Raw genomic sequence first — 13,236 nt, forward strand, 5'->3', positions numbered from 1 at the left:
GAAGTTAATTATGAGGTAAATAGTGAGTGATACAAGTACCATACAGTTTTCTAACTATCCAACATCCTGTCTTCCAAAAGGTACTCAACATGTTGCTTTCCTGCTCAGAAATGGGAAAAATAAATGATTAGACAAAATTAGACAAAAGTACAAATACTCTACTTGTGGGAACATAGGACTTTGAAACTACATAGAATTTTTTTAAATTTATTTTTTTTAAGATTTTATTTATTTATTCATGAAAGACATAGAAAGAGAAGGAGACACAGGTAGAGGGAAAAGCAGGCTCCCTCCAGGGAGCCCGATGAAGGAATCAATCCCAGGACCCCTGGATCACGCCCTGAGCCATAGACAGATACTCAACCACTGAGCCACCCAGGCATCCTGAAATTGCATAGAATTTATTTTTATTTGTTTGTTTGTTTATTTATTTATTTATTTATTTTACTACATAGAATTTAAACAGATGTTTTCCACCTTCAGTTCTAAACTCATTGCCATTATAGAGCCAAAGATAAATTAGCATGAACCAAATACATGTGACATCTAATAAAGGACTCTATTTCCAACTTCTCTAATATTAAAGTTCCACTTTCTTAAATCAGAATAAAAAAACACATTAAAACATTATTCTATTTTAAATCCAGCATAAAAAAAATCCAGCGTAAATATTGTATTAGTCACACTTTTTGACACTACATTAAATTAGTAGTTTTGTTTATTTGATAGAATCAACTCCCAGAGTTTTAAATTTTAAGGAAAAAAAAACTATAGTAAGTCATTTATTTGAGAATCTAAGAGAGAGAAGAATGAGTTTTTAATATCCAATATCTAATGGAGCTATATATAAAATAAAATTAATAAATTATGAAACATAATTCATTAAACAAGTACTTTTTGAGTATTTATTACTGGTACTGGTCTAAAAACTTTCCTTTATTCATTGTTACTTTCATTTCCATATGTTTTGGAAATTTTTATGCAACTCCATACTGTAGTTTGCTCTACTGAGACCTCTGAATTCAAGCAATAAGTAACCTTTAATCCTAAACTCCTTGTTTGCTACATCAACCTGTGCTTTAGGGATAGTGTTCTTCTGGGGTCTAATATAAACTGAATTCCAGAACAAAATAATGAATTAAACAATGAGGCTTTTCTCTTTAGCCTCAGGAAAGATTTAAAAAAATGAGAGCTAACAGTCAAATGGCTATTGCCATGTTGTAGACATTGTTCTAATGGTCTCATATACCAACTAGTTTAGTGAGTCCAGCCAGCTCGATGCTGTGGGTCACAATTACCTCCATTTAAAAGGAGATGCTGTGTCATTTTTCCAAAGTCACACAGCAGAGAGTCATCAAACCCCGTTGGTCTGGCTCCAGAGTCCCTGCTTCTCCTTTTGTACTGTACAGTCTATGACCTAAGGCACAATCTCTGTGGTTCTGGATGCCTTCATTTCTTATCACTCTGGAAATCATCTTTTCATGACTCAACTTTCCATTTTGTACTTGGTAGTTATTTTGAACAAAAAGAAGAGAAAATTTTCTTCTTACCAATCACAAAGCCCAAGTTTACCAACTGCATAGCCTAACTCCTCCTATGTAGTTTCTAAGTGAAGAGGAAGAGTAAATATTTTCAGAGCATTCTCATGGAAAGCGACATACGACTTAGAATTATTTCTCTGAACTTTATCAATATAGACACTTAATTGGACTTTTGGACTTCCTTTCTTATTTAAGTTGGCTACTTATAATGACAAAAATAGCCTTTTCTGCATCCTTGTATTGCTTTAACTTGGGTCTAAGCTACCATCATCTTTTCTTGTAGTCGCACTATAATAGTATCCTACTGCCTACATCCACCCTAGTTCCTTTTTATTCCACATATAATACCCTTGCTGGTGTAATTCAGTCAGAGCAGGTGACATCATTCTGCTCAAACTTCACAGTGAGTTGGCATGTGCAGTATGTCCCCTATTCACGGGAATGAGGCCCAACACCCCCAAGGGATGCCTAAAATCACAGATCGTACCAAAATCCTATGTGTACTGTGTTTTTTCCTATATGTACATTACCTATGATGAAGTTTAATTTATAAATTAGGCACAGTAAAAGATTAGCAATAATAACTAACACAAAAATAGAGAAATTAGAACAATATGCTATAGTAAAACTTATGTGAATGTGGTCTCTCTCTTAAAATATCTAATTGTACACTAGTCACCTTCTTGGGATGATAAAATGCTCATGTGATGAGATTAAGTTAGGTGAATGATGTAGACATTGTGACCTAGAATTAGGCTCCTAGAGATCTGAGGCCTTGTCAGACGGAGGATCATCTCCTTTGGGATCATGGTTCTGGGTGGGTGGCAGAAACTGCAGGTAAGGGAGAGCTACTGTAAATTAGAAGAAAATCTGCCCCTTTTCCTCCATCTTGTTCCTCTCCTGTTGTCCTTATTACTATTCCTTTGTGCTTGCCAGGCCAGCTCAGGGAGTCAGGGCATTTACTCCTTGATCTTTCATCTGCCTGGAATGCATTTCTCCCCAATGTCCACATATTTCACTCCCTCTTTGCCTTCAGGTTTTAAAGTTATCTCCTCAGCAATGCCTGCCTTCTCCATCTCTGTCTAAAATATTATACCCTCATCACTGCAATTTCTCTCTCCCTTCCTGATTTATTTATTTTTCTTTAGAAAACATCAATATCTGATACACTATATATTTTGATAATTTATCTTACTTCCTTATGTATGATGTCCATTTCAGCGTTAACTGGAGCTTCAGCATGAAAGACAAAGACCGTTGAATAGTAAGGGCTTAAAACATACTTGCTGAGTGAATCAAGAATGAACTATTAGACAGATGCAATAGTGAAATGAGCTGACTCACTCTAAGACAGTATATTTCAAATCGATTTGAAAAAAGTCAGTTTTACCCACCATTCTAGGCAAAAACAAAAGTTAGACTAATTGTTCAATTCTTTTTTACAATTTTTAAAATTTAAAATCAATTGATTAACATATAATGTACTCTTAGCTTCAGAGGCAGATTCAATGATTCATCAGTCTTACATAACACCCAGTATCCATTTCTTACCTTTTTTTTTTTTTTTTTTTAATAGTTGTGTGGCTGTTAACCTGCTGATGAGATTGGTCAGTCCAGGGGAGCATGTAGAAACTGTGAGATGCTTGTATGGATGACACCAGAATTGTCCCATACTGGACTATGACTGTCCATTTTTGATCTTATCTCTCTTTCACTCCTTTAATCAAGTTTGCCTCGGTAGTCCAAATCGCTGACTGCTTGTAAGAAAAAAACAACTATTTTCTTCACCCTATAGAAACCCTTTTAAGAGCAGTCTACTGAATAGTTCTCCAGTTTCTTCCCTCCTGCATCTACCTAGTGGTCCTGTCAGCCTCCAAGCTCCCCATCACCCAAAAAGAAACAAAGACAAAACAGACAGAAGCAAAATAGATCTTTCTCTTCTCCGTATTTACCGTACTTTGCCATGGCTTCACAGAGTTTGGATGTGTCCTATGTGTCCTTGCCTTAGTCATTGTTTTGTTCTTCTTTTATCTCCCATCTTTCCAGGTAAATATTCCCTCTCAACCTGTAGGAAACATGTTGGTTTTGTTTACTATTGGATTCCTCCACAACTAGTCTGGGGTCTGGAAGGTGGTAGGGGATTCATATTTGGTGACTGACAACCTTCAATGCATCCTTCAGGCTCCAGGAGGACTTGGGGGGCCAAGGTCTTTCTTTTTTTGAATTGTACTTATCATGGTTTAGCAAATATTCAGTACATGGATTTTAACTTCCTAAACTTGAAACTTTTGAGAACAGTAATTTTTTTTAAACATTTCTGGTTTTATGCTTTGTGATCAGTAAATATTAGCTAAGTGAAAGAACAAGTGTAAGAATCACATGCAAAAATCAGAAATTGCAAATGTGAAAGAGAATGTATTTTCCTATATGATAGAACTTTAAAACTATTTCAGATTGTGACAGGAAATTTATTATCAGGCTGCCTAAAAAAAGCCATTCCAATAACGTAAGCTTTTACATAAAAATATCACCTTATATAAGCATCTGTAATTTTCCAAAATGTAACTGATTATCTATATATTGAGCACAAAAGAGGAAAGGAAAAGTGGAACAGATAGAACTAAATAGAGTGGTAAGGAGAGAAAACATTATAAATATTGGACTATATCAAAATCTTAAATTGAGAGAAAAAATTATGAGGTTGAGACCAAGAACTGAATGCATAATTTGGCAGAAGAGAATGTGACAATGGTTCATCCGTGCAAAAATTAAAAAAAAAAATCTCTGTTGACATTTCTTTTATTTAAAAACAAAAAGTAAAGTAGAATTGATTACATTTTATTTTAGCATAAGTCTTGGCTTAAATAACACCAAACGCTAGTAAAAACTATGATATATTGTTGAGACTAAAAGTTACAATTTTAATTATTTTATCTACAAAAATAAGAAAAGTAATATTTTTTTAAACAAAGACTAAGCTTTATGAATATCATGCTTTATTTCAGCAATATTCTTAGCATTAATGTATAAAACTCAGCCCTCAGCTCGTTTTCTACTGGGTATTACCTGCATTATAGAAATTCTTTAACACAGGAAAGGTTTTTCACTGTGTAGCTTTTCAATTATATTAATTCATAGGAATAGGACTATAATTTTACATAACAATCTTTGAGCAAAACTAAATTCAAAGTCACATATGCTTTACACAGATGTTTTAAATGATCAAAATCAAGTGTTCCTTCCTATTCCAATCGTCTTTCTGTTCAACACATTACTAAACACAACTTTTTTTTTTTTTTTAAGATTTTACTTATTTGAAAGACAGAGATAGTGACAAAGAGCACAAGTAGGGAATAGATGGAGAAGTAGGCTCCCCTCTGAGAAGGGAGCCTGATGCGGGGCTTGATCCCAGGACCCTGGGATCATGACCTTAGCCAAAGGCAACTGCTTAACCGACTGAACCACTCACATACCCCCTAAACACAACTTTTAATTTACTTTTATGATGAAATCTAAGAATCTTCATTAGGGATCTAGGTTTCTTTTCTTTTCTTTCTTTTTTTTTTATTTATGATAGTCACAGAGAGAGAGAGAGAGAGGCAGAGACACAGGCAGAGGGAGAAGCAGGCTCCATGCAGGGAGCCCGACGTGGGATTCGATCCCGGGTCTCCAGGATCGCGCCCTGGGCCAAAGGCAGGCGCCAAACTGCTGTGCCACCCAGGGATCCCGGGATCTAGGTTTCTTAGTAAGCACCTTTGATGTGCAAAACTCTGGGTCAGGAACCAGGAATATAAATAAAAATGTGTTTCAGCCCTTGACTGCCAAGAGCTCAATCATGAAAAGAAGAAATATGTAGATATATGAAATGCAATATAACCTGGTATGTATAAATCTGTGGCAAAGCTCTTACAAGATCTGAGAAAGCATAAAAGTAACCCTTATTCGGTGACAAGGAGAAAGGGAGGGTTCTAGACAAAGAATTGTTCAAAACAACTGAATAAGAAAGGATAAAAGTTGGGGTGCCTGGGTTGCTCAGTTTGTTAAATGTCTGCCTTTGGCTCAGGTCATGATCTCAGGATCCTGGTATCAAGCCCTGCGTTAGGCTCCCTGCCCAGTGAGGAGTCTGCTTCTCCTGCTCCCTCTTCCTCCACCTCTTCCTCCCACTCATTCTCTCTCTCTCAAATAAGTAAATGAAATCTAAATAAATAAACAAATAAATAAATAAATAGGATAAAAGTGGAGCCTGGGGTTCAAGTACAGTGTGGCTGAATCGCAGGTATGGTAGGAGCTATGATGGAAAAGGTGCCCTGGAGATACGTTGGAGCAAGCTTTGAAAGGCTGAGCACCATGCATCTGGTGCTTAACTGAGCTGAAAGCAAGAGAGTTGAGCTGTCAGGTATCTGAGCAGCTGGTTAAAGGATTAAAGCTACAAGCCCAAAATGAAGAGTTAAGCTTTTAATTATTTTTGTGATATAAGCAAGAAGCTAAAACTAGATAAAAGTGTGGACTCCTGTTTCATTTTCCCCCATGGAATGGTACACAAGTCAGGGTGAGGTGGATCAAAACAGACATGGGTGGGGTTCATCTCACTATCAAGGAAGCCCCAACAAAAGACTCCTAGAGTCCAGGGGAAGGGTGAGAGGAAAGGGTTTGGAGTAGAAAAAAAATGGGTGTTGGGGGAACGCATGGGTGGCTCAATGGTTGAGCATCTGCCTTCAGCTCAGGGTATGATCCTGGGGTCCTGGGATCAGTCTCACATCAGGCTCCCCTTAGGGAGCCTACTTCTACCTCTGCCTGTGTCTCTGCCTCTTTCTGTGTGTCTCATGAATAAATAAATAAAATCTTTTTTAAAAAATGGGTTTTGGGTCACAGTAGAGGAAAATGTCTCCAAGTTTCCTCCCTGCTCTTCCCCATAAACAGGCCTCTACAAAGGTACCTGAAAAGAACATTGGCCCAAGGTCTTATAAATAGAGATCTAGGACGAAGACACTTGAGCTAGGAATGCAGCCCTGCCAACAGTGTGACCAGTCCTGGGAGGGTAGGGTGGAGGCTGAATCTTTGACTAAAAACTTCTTTCGGGAACTGCATGCTTTGACTGTGCTCCAAGTTTGGCATGTGGGTGGCGCTGGTCGTTGGGGTAGGGAGAAGCAGCTTTCTCCTATGAGGCCTGCCAGGTAAAGCCTTTGTAAATGCCTATGTTTGGGCCTAAAAAATCATACAGACACTTATAACCAACCAGGAGTTGGGTTCCTCACTGTGGTAAGTGCAGTGTATATGTTATGAGGTAGACAGTAGGGAAATAAGAACAATTTTGAAGGCTGAGATTTGCCTGATATGGTAAGTTTCTGGAAAACAATCCTGATGACAATTTGAGAATAGACCTGTGGGGGGCGTGTAGACAAGAAGAATGGTTAGACCATCTCAAAAGTTTTAGTCCGTCTTTTAAACCTTAGGAAAACCCTTTGTCCAACCAAGGAAAGCCCCCCAGAACAATTTTGAAGGCACTTATCCATCACTAAGTCCAGACCTGAGGATTCTAAGACACTATAGTTTCAACTTTTTTGTATTAAATAATAGAAAACTTAGAATAACAGTACTGGTTTGCTTCTTTGCCCACATCTGTACTTGTTGCTGCCTCTTTTTCATTAGTTAATGGTTGAGAAGTGAAACTTGAGGTCCAGAGTTTTCAACATATTTATTAAGGATTCCTATTTGATAAACTTTTTTTGCATCTCTCTGAGCTTCTTTCGGTATTTGATATGGAATTTTTGATCAGTAGAATTTTTATATAACATTAGGATTCTGAGATCCATTACATAGCTGGTTTTCTAAGTACTTGTTTCTGCAGTTGGAGGATATTGTGTTAATTTTAAAAAGCAGCAAAGTCATGGATATTAAAACATAAGTTATTATGAATCAATGGGTTTAATCATGAGTTGATATATTTATACATGTATTCATATTTGAAGAAATATTAGTGACTAGTAATAGTCTAAAATATATATTATTTTAGAGTTGTTATGGTTACTTGTTTTCTTAGAAAAATCCAATAGATGTATAGAAAACCACAGTGATTGTTTATCAGCTATTAGAGAAATAGCACTGCATTTTATGTTTTGTAAAGGTCTGTTTATTCATTGACTTTACTGTAAATTGCCATACATTTCCTTAATATGAAGCATTTTCAGTTAGCATTAATTAAAAGGAAAATGCAAAGCATTAACAATTAATGTGCATAAAAGTAGTTTTAGAACATCGTATTTTCCCCCATTACCTTTAAAATATTTTTATTAAAATATTTTTTTCAGGAATAAGTCCAAAATAATGGAAATACTATACTATTTTTGTTTCTCACAAAGACAGAAAGCTATTCTCTAATTGCAGTTATTGTCAGAGTTATGCTATGTATTAGCCAAGGCAAAATATAGTTTGGGTTACATCAATTAGTTTTTGCTGTGTAAGAAAGTATTCCAAATTTTAATGGCTTAAAATAACCATCATTTACCAACTCCTGATTCTTTGGTTTGGGAATTTGGTCTAGGTTCAGCAGGGTCATTCTTCTGTTGGCCTTGACTAGCTCCTTCAAGCAGCTGTAATTACTGGGTTAGCTAGGGGCTTTTTAAGTCTTGCATGACTTCACTTACGTGTTTTATGGATGTCTTGAAGTATTTCATATGGTGATTGCATTTCAAATGCTACAAGAGAGGCAAGGCCAATGAGCACACATTTCTTGTTTCTCCTTGTGTCATCTTTTGATATAGTCTCATTGACCAAAGCAAGCGATAGCCAATCTCAGAGTCTGTGGGAGTAAATAGGACTAAATGCCCAAGGGTATAGAGCAAGAAGAGGAATTATGATGGCCATCTTGTGAGCAATATATCTCATTTCACTCTCTGGATTTACTACTTTATATCTCTTTCATATGGAAAATGTACTTGCCCTCCTTTAAAAGTTGAATCTTATGAATTCATCAACTAAATCAAGCCCAGCTGCAGGTGAGATTTCTTGGATGAGGCTCCTCAGTAAGCTTTTCTGGTATGACTACACTTTGCATGGTAGCTAGTTTCAAATAACTTTAGGATAGGGCAATCTCCAATGTACAAGAACTTTCATATTTCTGTTTATACTATGTTTGCTAAAGTCCTGGTACCTCAAACAATTACATGACCAAACTTAAGTTAGTATAGATGACTAATCAAAAATGAGGATGAGTGACTAAGTTGTGGTAATAATTTTATAAACAATTTGCCATGGTGAAGTAGGAGAAAATAGGGAAAATCAACTGAGTAAAACCATGATCTTGGAAGACTGTATTATAAAGATCTTATTTGTATCATTTTAACTCATTTATTTCTGTAGGTTTCAAGCAGTGGTTTTATTTTTTTATTTTTTTTTAAATTTTTAAAGATTTTATTTATTTATTCATGATAGACATAGAGAGTGAGAGAGAGGTAGCAGAGGGAGAAGCAGGCTCCATGCCAGGAGCCTGATGCGGGACTCGATTCCAGGTCTCCAGGATCATGCCCTGGGCCGAAAGAGGTGCTAAACCACTGAGCCACCCAGGGATCCCCCAAGCAGTGGTTTTAAAGAAGAAAGAAGTAAAATATTTTCCAAGAGGAATTTGTGGGTGAGAGAACACCCCTTTTTTTGGTATTGAGATATTTACCTTTTTTGAATATTCCTTCTTCTCTTGGTTTCTGACTTCTGTGTCATTGCATACCATTACTGACATTTCTGTGTTACACATTTTGGGGCACAGGTTTAGCTGGTGAATATTTCCCCAATTAGCTTTACCTGGAGGACCATTTGGTTATAGTCCCAACACAGACTTTGAGTCTCCTTATTAACATTCTGACACAGGCAGCAAATTCTGTGTAGTATTCACCTATGTAAAATGAAAAAAAAAACCAGCCTATGAAATGAGAGAAAATATTTGCAAGTCATATACTAGATATATAAGGAACTCATAACTCAATTTTAAAAGACCACAAAAAAATCCCATTAAAAAGTGGGGAGAGGACCTGGAAACATTTGTCCAAAGAAGGCAGGCATCCAACTGTCAATAAGTACATGAAATGATGTTCAACATCTGATTATCAGAAAAATGCAAATCAGACCCACAATGAGATATCACTTCACACCTGACAGGATGGCTATTATGAAAAAAATGAGATATATATATATATATATATATATATATACACAATGAAATATTATTCAGCCATAAAAAAGAAGAAAATCCTGCCATATCATAACATGGATGGACCTTGAGGGTATTATGTTGAGTGAAATAAATCAGAAAAAGACAAATGTCATATGATCACAATTATATGAAGAATCTAAAAACAGCAGTAACAAGATCTAATAGATATAGAGAACAGATTGGTGGTTTCCACAGGCAGGGGGTGGACAAAATAAATGAAGGTAGTCAAAAGCTACAAATTTCCAGTTATAAAAATAAGTAAATTTGGAGGATGTAATGTATATAGTCTGGTGACTATAGTTAGTGATACTGTATTGTATATTTGAAAGTCACTGAGAGAGTAGATCTTAAAACTTCCCATCACAAGAAAAAAATAGCTGTGTGGCAATGGATGTTAACTGACTTTTCATGGTGAACATTTTGCAATATATATATATATATATATATATATATATATATATATATATATAATTGTGTACACTTGAAAATAATATAATGTTATATGTCATCAATTATGTCACAATAAAAAAGGAAGATATAAGAAGGACCAATAAATACATGAAAAGGTATTCATTAGTCATTCAGAAATATCATTAGTCATTATTTAAATCCAAATTAAAGCCATAATAACATATTTCATACCCACCAGAATGGGAAAGAAAGAAACAAACAAAAGATATAAATAAACTTTCACAATTTTAAGAAAACACATATAGCTGAAATTTACATTGAATGTATTTGTCAAATAGTAGAATCATTCTGATTAAAGTCAGGAATAAGTAAAAGATGGTACTGTTTTTACTAGCATTCAAGATGATAGTGGAGGACCTTACAGATACATTAAGGAAAGGAAAAGTCATGTGAAGTATAAATATTAGAAAGAGAAAGTTAAAATTACCATTATTTTCAGATGATGTGCCTGTTGCCGTAGAAAACTCAATGTACTCAGCTAACAATGTGATTTAAGACAATCTAGCAGGGTGGCCAGAAACAAGATCAAAATAAGAGAATCAATAGTGTTCCTATACAAGAGTAATACAATTAGAAAATGTAATAGAGATCCCAAAACAATTGAGAAAAAATTATGGAATGTCTAATACACCCAGTAAGAAAATTATAAAGCACTATTGAAAGAAATACAAGTAGTTCTAAGTGAATAGGAATATAAACCAATTTAATAGATGGAAAACTTTAAAAGATATCAGTTGTATTCCATGTTAGTCTATAGAGTTATTACTATCCCAATCAAAATTGCAACAATTTCTTTTTTGGAAATGGAACAGAGTCTTGAATACTTCTTACTTCTGTAGATAGATGTGTGCCAATATATACCAGACTAATTTCAGAAGAAAATTCATGGCTGGAAAGAAGGGAAATGCTTGAATTTTTCTTCACAGCTATCAAAAAAATTTTTAAGTATTGTAATGAAAACAATATGAAAACTGAAAGGCAAATCAAGCAGTGAAACATTATGGAAAATCAAGAAATTAACACATGAGTAGATGAACAGCTAGTATGTAGTGATAGTGGCTTTCGAATTGAGGAAAATGATGGAATATTTAATTAGTAAAATTGGAACAATTCTTAATTCACTTAGAAACATTAAAATGAGCTCTCAATTTCAACAAGTATTAAAACATGGATTAAAAAACCCTCTAAAGTATTTGAGGAAAAAATCAGAATATGTAGGACCCTTATATTTTCTTCTATAATTCGAAAGATTGGAGAATAAATGTTTACCTTTGTCATAGGAAAGGCCTTATGACAAGGCAAAAATATTCATGGAAAAAATTGAAAAATTGAAGAGGCAATACAACTTAGAGAATGATTCATTTTGAGAATAGGATCAGTATAACTTCAGACAAGAGGCAACATTTGAATTAAGCTTTAATTTGGATTTTGAACAGAAGACAATCTGAAACAACTTATGTAAAAGAATGGAGGCATAAAATTATAGTCAGGTATTTTTTTTAATTTTTACTTACTTATAATAGTCACAGAGAGAGAGAGAGAGACAGAGGGAGAAGCAGGCTCCATGCCAGGAGCCCGACGTGGGACTCGATCCTAGGTCTCCAGGATCGCGCTCTGGGCCAAAGGCAGGCGCTAAACCGCTGCACCACCCAGGGTTCCTTATAGTCAGTTTTGAAAAATTGTCCAGAGTGACTAGATTTCAAAATGCTCAGTAAGAGTCTATATGTTAGGACTTGACTTTCATAGGGAAGGAAATTTTTCCAGTTCCCCGTCTGATTTCTCTACTAAAAAATTCTAAAACTCTAGGAATTCAATTAATCTTAGTAATACTATTTAGCAGTGCATTAAATTATTCATTCTAAAATGGACCCATTATTTACACTATAGGTTTAGTTGGATAGTTTACTTGTGCATAAAAACAAACAAAAACATTTGGATGGTATCTGATTTTATGTGGATTTGATAATCAGCTTCAGAATATTCCATTGATCAATCGGATCAGTCTTGGTTATGGTATCTCATATTATTTAGAAATTAGCATAGTTAGGCGAGCAATTTAGCACTAAGTCAAGATTAAACTGGCTTATATTTTAATATTATTATGTGCAACATGTGTCAGCCTTATGATTTATGGTTCAGCTACCTTTTCTTTTTTTTTTTAATTTTTATTTATTTATGATAGTCACAGAGAGAGAGAGGCAGAGACACAGGCAGAGGGAGAAGCAGGCTCCATGCACCGGGAGGCCGACGTGGGATTCGATCCCGGGTCTCCAGGATCGCGCCCTGGGCCAAAGGCAGGCGCCAAACCGCTGCGCCACCCAGGGATCCCCTCAGCTACCTTTTCTAAAGGCTTATTTGGCATTCATTATATTACATACATTTAGGTAATTGAATTAAACTTGAATTTAATTTTTTGTGGTCTTACAAAACATATTAAATTTACATATGTTGTGCATTTAGTCAGTAGCTAAAATTCTAAGAAAAATGAGTTCACAAATATAAAATCTTGACATCACCAGAAACAGTATTTGAATGCCATTTTCTTATAGGAACACCAGTTTTGGGAGTTGTTTCTATTCACCTATTTATGATGAAACATAAAAAGCATTATTAATATCATAACGTATATTAATCTTAAATTCTACATGCCCAAACATATCTAGCAATTAACATATACCTGTAATTTTCCAAGCATCTTCATAAATGTTAACCCAAGTAATTATTGTAAGCTTTCTATGAGATCAGTTCTAGTATCCTGTTTTTTGATGAGGAAGGGGAAGCACAGAGAATCCAATATTTTTTAATACTTACTGCATTGAAAAGTAGCAGAGCTTTGATTACAGCCTAGCCAGGCTGACTATCTATAATCTGCTCTAAAATCCTGCCACACTAGTCTGTCTTTTATGCTGTGAAAGAAAAGTCAACTGTTAAAATTATTGGGGGAGGGGAGAAAGCATATATTCTGAGGAAATCCTAGTTATGCCATTTTGTTTTATTAAATAGGTATGTTTTTCTACTTTC

General features: G+C 35.2%; 1 long non-coding RNA gene across 4 annotated transcripts in view; it reads right to left on the reverse strand.

Annotated features, from left to right (window-relative positions):
- Positions 1 to 270: 270 nt before the first annotated feature.
- Positions 271 to 13,236, reverse strand: part of LOC140624688 (uncharacterized) — a 60,393-nt gene continuing 47,427 nt past the window's right edge. For 3 of the 4 annotated variants that reach the window (XR_012024143.1, XR_012024142.1, XR_012024140.1), the window contains exons 3-4: positions 9,208 to 9,426; positions 3,470 to 3,606 (exon numbers count right to left, since the gene is read on the reverse strand). This is a non-coding gene — a long non-coding RNA (uncharacterized lncRNA). Of the gene's footprint in view, positions 3,296 to 3,469; positions 3,607 to 9,207; positions 9,427 to 13,236 lie in introns of those variants that run through there. The other variant, XR_012024141.1, reaches the window with a different exon arrangement.

Source organism: Canis lupus, chromosome 35 (assembly GCF_048164855.1).
Source record: "Canis lupus baileyi chromosome 35, mCanLup2.hap1, whole genome shotgun sequence".
Taxonomy (NCBI): Eukaryota; Metazoa; Chordata; class Mammalia; order Carnivora; family Canidae; genus Canis; species Canis lupus.